At 37.2% G+C, this 13,246-nt stretch overlaps 1 pseudogene; it reads right to left on the reverse strand.

Moving 5' to 3' along the window:
* Positions 1-3,135: 3,135 nt before the first annotated feature.
* LOC125863837 (uncharacterized) lies at positions 3,136-3,663 on the reverse strand (annotated as a pseudogene).
* Positions 3,664-13,246: the final 9,583 nt, after the last annotated feature.

Below are 13,246 nucleotides of genomic sequence, written 5' to 3' on the forward strand. Positions count from 1 at the left end.
CAAGCGACGGAACTCCAGTACAGACCGTAGATCGATCTATTGTCCGTCAATCCCTCTCCGTAGCTCCATACTTAGAATATTCAAACATCAGGTACTGGAACCCTCACAGTATCATTTTACGTATCAACAGTATGGTCCATAGATCAATCTACGAACCGTCAATGGCCACCGTGGTTCCACACTTGGTCAGATTTCCCTGAGTTGATTAGCATGCCTTGCCTGTTGATCTATGGTCACTATCTACGGAGAGTCAATGGACCTACGGTCCGTAGATCAGCTCTGTAGATGCCTTGTTCTGCATTTCTTTCAGCTGTCTCTTTACTTTCGCGCGTAAACATCTTTCCTGCAAAACATGATAAGAACACATAAAAACCAATACAAAAAGGCCCTAGACACACACAACTCACAAGTGAAATGTATTAAAAATATCGTAAACTCACGACATATCATAATCCATCAACTTAAAGATATATCCCTGATAATTAAGGAATATGTTATAGATATGATGGGAGAATACAAGCTTGGGGTATTATTCTACAAGTGAGTTTGTGCGTGAAATGGGGTCCTAGTTATTTAGGTCATGTTAGGTCATTATTTCCAAGCATTTTTTGCGAGTATATCAACATCATAAGAATGACAATTAAAACTGTCTTTTGTGACATTTCTACATTTACTTACAATCTCCATAGAATCTTCTTGCTATATTTATTATAGTTCCTAGCCCATAAATCAGTAAAATGGACACCGTCTTATTGATGTTAATATGCATATACTGTTAGGTGAACCATGGAGAACTACAATGACTAGTGCTAATGCAAACACCTGGTTACTAGAATTTAATTACAAAACAAATTCAGTTTGGCAAAATCGAGGTCTGAAGATGATCGATGATATCAGCAAATTCATGTAAAAATGCCGAAAAGATTGTACCAAAAGAAATATACAAACTGAGAAAGAATGTGTTTGTTGTAAGACCTTTCAAGAACAATAGTACAACATGTTTTGGAAATAAATATGATCAAACAACTTGAGTTATCACAAGAACCTTCTATTTTTGTTAATACTTACAAAAGATGGGAGGAAACCAAATTTGTTTCTTAAATTGTTTCCTTCAACGATAAAGACAGTTTATATTCATTTTTACATAAAGATCTAAGATATGAGTGATATGACTACTGTTGTTAGTTTAACTTATGTTGCAAAAAACTCCACACTAGAAAGAGCTAGCTGAGAGTTCCTCTCAATTATGTAGAAAATGGAAACAAAGACTTGAATGAATGTAGCCTTATTCTTGTGTTAATCTAAAATCTTTCAGTCACATGATTCAAAGAGTTTAGACCCTATATTATATTGTTACAAATTCAGTTTTGTCTTAAGTTAATACATAGTTGTTCAATTTAGAAATCATATTCCTTTACTCAAACATGCCCCGATACTTTGCAATCTTATTTGCTATATATTTCTTATATACTGCACTCTATTCTAAGGAATCCATCGACTTAAAAATTCTCATGCACGAGGAATCAGAAATATTATAGAGATCCCAAACAATATTGCTTCATTAGAGTCCATCAATATGGAAAGCGACTCTCACTGCATACGACTCGCACAAAGAATCCAAAATCCATCCCAAGCCTTTTCTTCCACCTCTCCTCTCCATCAACATAAAGATTCAGCCTTGATTAAGGAATATGTTACAAATATGATGGAAGAAGACAAGCTTGGGGTAATCTTCCACAAGTGAGTTTGTGCATGAAATGGGATCCTTTTTAGGTCATGTTAGGTCCTTATTTCAAGGAATTTGTTGTGAGTATATGAACTTCGGTAGAATGAACATAAAAACTTCGCCTTTTGTAACATCTTTACATTTGCTCACAATTTTCATAGAATCTTCTTACTGCATTTATTGTAGTCACTAGCCTATAGAGCAGCAAAATGGACACCATCTCTTTGATGTTACTGTGCATAGAGTGTTAGATGAACTGTGGAGAACTACATTGACTAATGCTAATGCAGACACTTGGTTACTAGAATTCAAGAACAAAATAAATTATGATTAGCAAAATCAAGGTGGGAAGACGATAGATGATATAAGCAAATTGAAGTAAAAATGCAGAAAAGGTTCTATCAAAAGAAATATCCAAAGTAAGAAAGAATGTGCTTGCTTTAAGACATTTCAAGAACAATACTACAAGATATTTTGGAAAACAGTGACCGAACAACTTGAGTTATCGTAGGAACCTTCTATATTTGTTAATACTAACAAAGGATGGGAGGAAACCATATTTTTTTTCTTCAATTGTTTCCTTCAACAATGAAGATGGTTTATGTTCATTTCTACACAAAGATCTAAGATATGAGTCATATGACTACTGTTGTTATTTTAACTTCTGCTGCGAAAAACTGCAGACTAAAAAGAGCAAGCTGAGAGTTCCCCTCGATCAAACATAGAAGGTCATCATAAATGGTTCAAGAAGAGTATTATATGCTAAATACAGGTAGTTGTTCAGATGGTTATGCATCTATTTAAAGGCCATTCCCAAAAGTTAAGCAGCCAACAACTCATGTTTCGATTATGTAGAAAAATGGAAACAAAGATTTGAATGAATTCATTATTGAAAAATTAGTTGTCTTAAGTTAATACATCTATGTTCAATTTAGAAATTACATTCATCTATTCAAACATGCCCTAATACTTTGTACTCTTATTTTCTCTAGATATGTTATATACTACACTCTATTGAATGGAATCCATCAACTTAAAGATTCTGCCTTAATGATTAAGGGGGGTCCTTAATTAGGTCATGTTAGGTCCTTATTTCCAAGCATTTTCTGTAAGTCTATCAATTTATTTCTCACATTAATCTCCTTTATAATGAGGAGCATATATAACAAAAGTTGACATAGAACGTCAAAACTACTAAACTATTACATGAACTTAAAAGAACACTATCATTACAGGGAATGAAAACATAAGAACAAAAAGGGAATTACGCTAACTAAATTGGGAACTTCAAGAATTCCAATTTCATAATAATGTCTTTAGATATTACAATTATGTGAAAGAGTAATGCTAAACCAAAGACTACGACATCATATATGGTATTTCTGGTCCTAAATTATTGGACCTTTCCACTAAAAGTCAATCTGAGAAAGCAATTTGAAAACTAGAGTTGAAGTTCTAGGATCTCAATAAAGCCCAATTTCATCACCATCGCCCATTTTGCGACCCTTGAACAATTCTATGGACCAATAAAAATAACATCACTAAACAACTTCCTGAACCAAACACTTCCACCTTCATACTTTTTAGGGATATTCTCCTCAGTTACATCCCACATGTCAACACATACCTTGCAGCCATTCTCCAAAATTTTTGGCCATATTCAAAGTCCAGTAACGAAGGATGTACTCAAATATCTCGAAAAATTGAATCATCAACATTCCTAGAACGATCTCGTCATGGGTAGTATTTTTCTTGATCTGCCATGGGTTTTGCAGATCAATTCTTGGGGTAGGGTATAAGTCCCTTATCTCCACTAGTTCTCGAGTCACTTCATGTGGAGTGTTGTTAATTTTGCAAGCTTCTTCTTCATATTTTGAAGGAAATAAATTGTTAAAGAAGGTCTTCTTCATGCTAAGAAAAGGCCTCTGATCAGACATTGAAGAAGGTGAGGATGAAAAGACAGAGGTGCAACACCTTATAAAGACAACAAATAGGTTTTCTTTTCCAACTTTGAGCAGGATTCAGAGAAAATTATAACTATTTTTAAATTTTAAACTTGTTTCTTAGGGGACTTTCGGAGAAGAGTTATAAAATAGGATAAATATGTCATTTGGCATTTAAATTCTGGATAATAATTTCGAGATTGTTATCTTACCTAAAGTGTGGACAAAAATAAGAGTTTAACTAATATCCATCGACGATGTAGAAATTTTTACATGGTCAAGTAACTAAATGGGCAAATATCCAACTTTTTGGTCCTAATTCTTGAATAGTTTACAAAATTGTCAACCAATTCTTTCTGGCAAACAGAAGTACATAAAAGCAAACAAAAATTTGACAAAATAATTTTAACCTCTTGACAAAAATACAGGCCTAATTCCTGAATCATCAGCCTTAGAAAATAATTTGAAAATTAAATTTGATAAACAAGGATACCAATATCGCCCAATTTCATCACCAACACCCAATTCGCAATCCTTGATCAATTTCCCAATGGATAGAGAATAGTCATCAATACTCAACTTCCTAAAAGTAAAAATTTTATCTTCATACTTCTGAATGTCATTATTCTCTATTATATCCCACAAGTCAATACATAGCCCATTCTTGTTCGACAAACTTCTTACTAGCTTCAAATTCTAGTATGGAAGAATGTACATAAATGTCACAATAATTGGAAGCGGCAACTTTTCAACAGTACTGAGTTCTTACTGGGTAATATTTTTCATAATGTGCCTCACGGTATTCAGATTGTATTTTAGGGGAGGGGCTATCTCTATTAGCTCTTGAGTCTTTACCCGTGATGTGTTAATAACTTTGCAAGCTTCTTCTTCAGCGTTTGATGGCATGAAACTGAAGAGAGTATATATTTGCGGGTCATTATTTTGATAAAAAACTATTTATGTTATTTTTCTCTTATTTATTTGGCTAATTTAAGCAAATATATTGCCATTTAGATTTTCTCCTTATGTGAAATTTGTCCAAAATATAATGCTTGAGAAACTATCCTCCCGGATATAATGTCTGCTCATATATTTCTCAACCTTACATACAACATAATAGGCTACTTTCTGATGTGTGTAATAACTTACATAATTTTAGATCATTGTTGTACATTTCTCATACGATTATCAGCGTGCTCGAAAGGGATCGTTAGACTGTTGGTTGAAAGGTACATACACGTGTAAGAGATTATTTATTTTTAAAGATGATCACTTATTAGAGAAAAGGCTCAAATATGTCTTCGAACTTCAGAATATTACAAACGGTGTTCGTCCCCCAAATACAGTAGTCTTTATTTTTTGTGCCCCATAAGAAAAGTCTTAAAAGAATGGCATTTTGTGTTAGCGGGGTTCCTAGAAAGGTTGATGAGTCCACAATATGGACCCATTACGGGATATATTTTCATAGAATTAGTGTTCTCAAATGTATATTTTGTCTCAATATCTGATGAAAGTCCTTAAGTTTCAGGTATTTAGAGTTTGAGGCAAAGCATGGATACTTGGAAAGAAGGAACAAAGCGGCTGAAAAAAACAAAGAAATGAAGGCCTGAAGATCGCTGAGCCTAGTGGGCGAGCCGCCGATCGACTAGGAGATCGCCTTTTGTTCCAGTGTGCTAAGCCCTGAAGAAAAAGGTCAAGTTGGTGATGAAATGGAGCAGTCGTCGCCGAGCAATTCCACAAAGTAGTACCATATCGCCTAATGACTCAAAATACGAAGAGGTTGAAGGTGAAAACATGAAGGTGATGAAATCGACCAAAAGGCGGGTAAGCGTATCGGCGATCCCAACTAATTGCGCCGAATGGTCCTCCTCAACACAAATTTTTATAAACTATAAATACTTGCTTAAAATTTCTAGTGTAAGATAACTTCTATTATTCGAACTTTTTGAAGTTTTAAGAGTGTTTATGTATTATAGGGTTTTGGAGATTTTGTTCTAAGACCTTGAAGATTCAAAGGGTTTCAACGCCAAGAAATTGGATGTGGGTCTTGAAGATTCTTCACTCTTGATGTGTTTTACGACTTAATTCTTCATACCAGTTGATGGAAACATATATTGGTATAAATTTTTACCTCTCTTACATGTCTAGGTAATACCCCAATTCTTAGGGTGTGATTTTATGAATATGGGTTAAATTAACTGTTTGGTCTTGCTTGTTGATGGTCTATTTGTTGTTTAAATGTGATTTCGTTTAGTAGTTGTGTATGAACTTAATAGAATTGTAGTTGTAAATATGATTTCATCTTAGTATTTTTGGCATGCTCGAGAGTGAGGTCTTAAAACTAAGACTACTAAAGTGATGGCTGGTGGTATTGGGTTGACATGGGTTCAGCTTAAGAGAGTGAATCCTAGTCCTTCTCCCACACATTCAGTTCGAGAGAGTGAATGAACTAAGGCAGAGGCTGTGCTTAATGCGGCAACTCGGTGTTCGAGAGAAATCGAGTTGATTCGAGGTAAGTTGCTCGAGAGACAATTTACCCTCACTATAGTCTAGCCTAGTCACAAATACTCAACAATTTACTATCAAAAGCATGTACCCGATAGTCTAGTTTATCTCATATTCCTATCACATCCTAAGAATCTCGTCTCTCTATCTCGTTTCCTTAGATTTTTGCTCTTTTTATTTGTTAACAACACAAACCCCCCATTGATAATTGACGGTTGCGTCACCCCTTAGATTTAATGTGTTTGTATTCGATAATGTTTATAGCTATGACTATTTAGAATTTGATTTTATTTTCCTATTAATTCTCAAAACCACTCCCTGTGGGAACGATCCCAACCCTTGGTTGGGTTATATCACTACACGCGATCATTGGCACTTGAACTGAAATAATACCAGTTGATTATGTCGATCATCAAAATAGTGCCGCTGTCGGGGAGTGGTGTTATTAGTGAATTTTTAGTTAAGTAAAATTTTTGTTCTTCTTAGTTGTAATTCTACTTACTTAATTTGTAGTTTTGTTTCAATTATTTCTGTTGAAAGCATGAAGCATGAGTGTTAATGGCAACAATGATAGCTAGGTGGGCCACCAATACGACATCGGAAATCTCAACGATGTCCACGAGCCCAACATTAATGACCCCCATCTCATGGGAGGTATTGGGGCCATCAGTTTACCTCCAGCTGAAGGTAATGCAGTGTTCCATATAACGAGCACTATGTTGCAACTTTTGCAACTAAATGGACTTTTCAGTGGATTGTCTCATGAGGATCCTCACGAGCATCTTCAAAACTTCGTGGATATGTATGGACTATTCTCTTTCAAAAACATCTCTCAGGAGTTCGTCCGATTATTGGTAATCCCTTTCTCGTTGATCGGAGAAGCATGCAAGTGGCTAGCTGAATTGCTACGCGACTCAATCACTTCGTTGGAGGAGTTGGTCACTTCATTTAATGTGCGATTTTTCCCTCCCTCGAAGATGATGACTCCTCAGGACATTAGCCAAAGCTTTAAGCATTTGGAGGGCTATCCAATTCAAGAGACTTGGCTGCGATTCAATAAGTTGGTGGTCTATGCCAAAATCACGGCTTGCCTGACAATGTATTGCCGCAATATTTCTATCGGAGCCTAGACTCTGTGAACAAGGGTGTTGCTGACCAAATTTCTGCAGGAGGTTTGATGCAACAGCCTTACGTGATAGCAGCTCAACTATTGGATGGCATGACCACGTTAAATCGGGTGTTGGTACACTCGTGAAGACTAGGTCTCCCCTCTCACATTCAAGCTCTCTAAGGAGCAGGTGGAGAAAGATCACGAGAGAGACCAAAACATGACCAAGATCATGACACAACTTAACATTTTATCCAAAAATGTCATGGGGGCTGGTGCCCGTGGTGTCAATGTCGTTGGGGTCAGGTGTGCAAATCCTAAGGAAACGAAGTTTGAAGTCTTGTATAATGAGAGGGTAAATTTTTTAGCCAACCAAGACGGTGGTTATTGTTCAAACTACTCGAGACAGTGTGGCAACCAAGGTTGGGCTAGAGAGGATGGTTGGAAGAATCACGATAGATAATGGAGGGACTGAATTGCTAACTTGAAGGATGGAGAGAATGATAGGTATGTGTCTCCACATGAGCGCCAAAAGCCGAAGGATTTGGAAGGTGGTAAGTCTGAGGATATGCTCTCTCATATCCTCAACAAAGTTGAAGGGTCAAACAAAATTTTGACAGAAAGGAAAAAAGATGTGTCCACCCTTAGCTAGACCGGCACCTCCCATTTAGTGACGATAAAGTAGTTGGAGACCCAAATGGGTCATATATCATCTCATTTTTATCTGAGACAGCACAGAGGCTTGCCTAGTGATACTATGGCTAACCTCAAGAATGAGGTTTGAAGGTGGACTTGCGTCGTCCCGCAACGTTAAATAAGGCACTATTTGGGAGGCAACCAAAAACCCCTTACTGCATTTTATTTGTGTTTTGGTAAAATAATGGTGTGTTGTTTGTACAGGTTGAAGTGTGAAAAGTGTGCAAAAACAAAAGTGCAGGGTGGCGAGTAATAGGTCCAGTCGGTGAGTCACCGAAGAGATTGGCGAGCCCCAACCTAATCCGTTGTTTTACTCAAGACATCTTCAAATTGGAGTCTGTCAAACTAGGTGAGCCTAGAAAATTATTGGCAAAACGCCGACCATGTCGGCGATCTCAATGGAGGCCGTCGTTGGGACCCCCACACTCACAGGATGTTCTGTAATATTCGGTGAGGTGAATGAACACTCGGCGGATCACCGAGAGGTTAGGCGTGCTCAACTAATGTTGTTGAATGGGCAAAAACTGGATGGTTTTGCAGGCCAAAGGTTAAAAAAATCTAACGCAATAACTTTCCATCACTTTTTATCTTCCCAAAGTCACATCTGCGTGCTAGTTCCTATATTTTCACATTTTTAGAGTATTTTTAGTGTTGATTTGTGCTCGGGAATGGATTACATTACCGCCTAGCATTTCAATCTTCTCTTTATCGACACCAAAGGTTGGTGTTCTATGACTTGAGTTTATTTTATCAAAATTTATACTCATTTGCAATAGCCTGATCTTGTTGAAGTGTTATAATCCTGCCTGATAGGATTAGATTGTTTACATACATGATTAAATTTTGTAATCTTGCTCGAGTAGTTGTGACTGTTTAGTTCTCATAATTGCATGCCTTAAACTGGATTAAAATTTGAGGGGTTATGTTTGGGTGTTATGGATCCTAGCTTAATTGTACTGGTGTATGCTTTGATTTTGTTTTCGGAGGTTGCAAGGTTGAATTCGAGAAATTGGGTTTAAAATAGGCACGTTGGGGCATTTGGCAAGCTAGGTTGATCTCGCTGAACTACTCGGCGGTTTGCCTAGTGTCCCAATCTCTCTTTCGATTTCGTGCTTTATTTGATTATTGGTTGTGTAACTTTTGGTGAGAAATTTGATGTCGGCAAAAGCATTCGGCGACTCGCTGAAAGTCTTTTCTTTTGCCCTTTATCTGCACCCATTACCTTTTGTGCACTGGAACTTTCGGCAAGCTTGTTCTTGTTCACTAGAAGCTAACGATGACACACTGAGTGGTTCTCCCATCGCCTATTTGCTGTAGTTTTAGAGCTAATCCCTTCGGTGAAGCTCAATCTAGCTCACCCAAGAAATGCGGCGAGTCACCCTTTGGTTTGGCGGGTCTGTCTGAAATTGTTCTGATGTGCTTTTGTTTAAGTTTCTCTAAATTCTATTCCACATTTTGCAGGCATGACTAAATCTAAAGTTGCTGAAAGTATAACGCCAGTTCAAGAGAAGTCCAAAGGGATTGCGATAAAGGAGGATATAGTTACCTCTAAAGGAAAAGCTTCGAAACTACACACAACTATTGGGAAAGGCAAGGACAAGAGGCCCACTTCTGCCAGGAAAACCATTACCCTGGACCCTAATATTCCTTCATGGGCTAGGGGATTCTATAGGGCGGTGCATGTCTTTTTGGCAGACTCACATTCAATAGAACTTGGTGAAGCTGGCACTGTTGTTCCTCTTGAGGTGACCTCCTGGGGGACTGATGCCTAGGCTAAGGGTAAGGCATTGGGCACTGATGCCCAGATAGATAGAGCGACTGCTTAGACATGATTTCCTCTTTAATTCCCTCTTTGTCTTTATTTCTTTTCACTTTTGGATATTGTTATTTGGATTTGAGGACAATTTTTTTTCTTATTTATGGTGGGGTAAGGCCCACATTTGTGTGCTGATTGTGACTCTTGTTTCGTTTAGACATTGACTTTTTGTGCTTAAATTGTGTTGATACTGCTTTCATGGAAGGTTTGAGCTTATGGCTCCTTTTGCTTTAAATTACAAATAATTTTTGACCCTTCAAAAAAAAAATTCGCCCACTCTTGTATGTTCTTGAATGTGGCTGTTCTTCAGCAAATTTGAGTATCGATTTTGATTAATATCGATGACTCAAATAGTGCTCATCAACGAACGAACAAGAATGTGCGGTTACGATGAGACCAACTGAAGTTACATAGTCAATATGTGAAATCTTTCCCTCTCGTTATGACTAGCCAATTATCGAATTGATTCTCTTGTGATGAACATTGCACACTAGCGAAAGTGTGGAGTCTTGTTTGACTTTTGTGTTGATGCCTTGGGTGATGAGCTTACTGTGAACCATGAATGATAACATCTAGAATTTACCCCGTTGGTCCTGTCGACTAAGTAAGGCTAGCTCTTGATATGATTTTAGGCAACTTCGAAGAGTGTGAGCCAATTCGACATATACCTCTTTTGTGGCTTACCTTGTGAGTGTGTGAACCTCTTTTGAACACCCCTTGAGCCTTACCTTTCTTTGGAAGAAACTTGATGAAAGCATGACCTTTCTTAAATCCACTACGCATTATCCTCGTGATTTGTGATTTATTGAATAGCCAACTTATGTCAAAAGCCTAAGTTGGGGGTGTGGTGAAAAGAAAAGGCAAGTCAAGAAGTGCAAGAAAAGTCCCCTTTAACCCATGGTGTTGAAAAAAATGGAACCCCTCCATACAAACAAAAATGAAAAGAAAGAAAAAGAAAAAGAATGAAAAAATTATGGAATAAAGTACAAAAGAAATAGGGTTCCCGAACAATCCATGGAGAGTGAATAATGGAATTCATTATGAGCACTAAAGAAAATGATGAAAGAAGAGGAAAGGAAGTATTGTGAGTACCACATTTCACGAGGATGAAAGTCAATGAGCCTAAATGACCATACCTTTATACTCAGCCCTATTACAAGTCTTGGAAAGACCTTTTTGATCTTGAGTGAGCTGAAATAATTGTTTATTGGAAAATACGGGAAAACCTATGGGTGAAAGAATACTTTGTGTTCTTCTTGGTGAGAGTGAGGGTTACATTTGATTCTAGAACTTTAAATGATTAAACCATTGTGTGTGAATATGAAATCATTCTTTCTGTGAGCGCATTTGAATACCTTCGTTGATCACGCACTTGCATCTAAAGTAAGTATGGTGAGCTTGAGAATCTTTGATAATGGTGTGTCACAACTTAAGTCTTTGAGTATACAATTGATCCTTGCATGAGTAAGTTGAGTCTTGTTGTGTACATTCATGGTTTATCTTGTGTAGCACTATTTGAGACATCCCTTTTGAATTGCTGAACTTCAGTTTTACTTGAGGACAAGCAAAAGTTTAAGTTGGGGGTGTTGATGAGTCAACAATTTGGACTCATTTAGGGCTATATTTTGATAGAATTAGTGTCTTCAAATGAATATTTTGTCTCAATATCTGATAAAAATTCTTAAGTTTGAGGTATTTGGAGTTTGAGGCAAAACATGGACACTACTTGGCAAGAAGGAACAAGGCTGCTGAAAAGAACGAAGAAATGAAGGCCTGAAGATCACCGAGCCCATTTGGCGAGTCACCGATCGGCCTGGAGATCGCCTTTTATTCCAGTGTGCTGAGCCCTAAAGAAAAAGGTCAAGTTGGCGATGAAATGGAGCAGTCGGCATGTCGCCGAGCAATTCTACAAAGCAGTACCATATCGCCTAACGACTCAAAATGCGAAGAGGCTGAAGGCTAAAGCAGGAAGGCGATGAAATTGACCAAAAGGCGGATCACCGAGCGTATCGACGATCCCGAGTAACTGCACCGAATGGTCCTCTGCAGAACAAATTTTCAAACACTATAAATACTTGATTAAAATTTCTAGCATAAGATAACTTCTATTATTCGAACTTTTTACAGTTGTTAAGAGAGTTTAAGTTTTAGAGGGTTTTGGAGACTTTGTTCAAAGACCTTGAAGATTCAAAGGGTTTCAACTCCAAAAAATTAGAGATGGGTCTCGAAGATTCTTTACTCTTGACGTGTTTTAAGACTTAATTCTTCATACCTAGTTGATGGAAACTGATATTGGTATAAAATTTTATCTCTTTTACATGTCTAGCTAAAACCTCAATTCTTGGGTTGTGATTTTTGTGAATATGGGTTAAATTAACTGTTGGATCTTGCTTGTTAATGGTTTATTTGTTGTTTAAATGTTATTTCATTTAGTAGTAGTGCATGAACTTAATGGAATTATAGTTGCAAATACGATTTCATCTTTGTGTTTTTGGCTTGCTCAAGATAGATCGTAAAACTAAGACTACTAAATTGATGGCCGGTGGTATTGGGTCGACATGGGTTGAGCTCGAGAGAGTGAATCCTAGTCCTTCTCCCACACATTCAGCTCGAGAGAGTGAATGGGCTAAGGCGGAGGTTGTGCTTAATGCGGCAACTCGGTGTTTGAGAGAACCCGAGTTGATTCGGGGTAAGTTGCTCGAGAGATAATTTACCCCCACTATAATCTAGCCTAGTCACAAATACTCAACAATTAGTATCAAAAGCATGTACCCGATAATCTAGTTTATCCCGTATTCCTATCACATCCCTAGAATTCGGACTGTCTATCTTGTTTCCTTATATTTTTGCTCTTTTTAGTTGTTAAGAATACAAACCCCCCATTGATAATTGACGCTTGCGTCACCCCTTAGATTTAGTATGTTTGTATTGGATAATGTTTATAGCTATGACTAATTAGAACTTGATTTTATTTTCCTATTAATTCTCGAAACCACTCCCTGTGGGAACAATCCCAACCCTTGGTTGGGTTATATCACTACACGCGATCGTTGGCACTTGAACCGATCGTGTGGTGTAAATAGCCTACCCTAGTGCAAGCATTAGCAACTTCTTTCATGGCTCAAATCAATGATATATATGTCACACATAGATAATTTTATGTTGTTTCAAGGATCTCCTTCCAATATCATATTTATATATATATATATATAAGAGAACCCTAGGCCCGTCTACATGGTGTCACCGAAAATCAGGATTTCCTTTTAATCTATTTATTTCCAAAAACTTGTCTTCCCCTTTCATGAACAGTTGTGACTTTTATGAATATTTGCGACTTTTATGAAGAGTTGCAAATTATCTGAAAAGTTGTGACTTTAATGAAAAGGTATGATTTTTATGAAAGGTTGTGACCTTTCCGAATGGTTATAACTTTCCAAAGAGTTGTGACCTTT

Source organism: Solanum stenotomum, chromosome 5 (genome assembly GCF_019186545.1).
Source record: "Solanum stenotomum isolate F172 chromosome 5, ASM1918654v1, whole genome shotgun sequence".
Taxonomy (NCBI): Eukaryota; Viridiplantae; Streptophyta; class Magnoliopsida; order Solanales; family Solanaceae; genus Solanum; species Solanum stenotomum.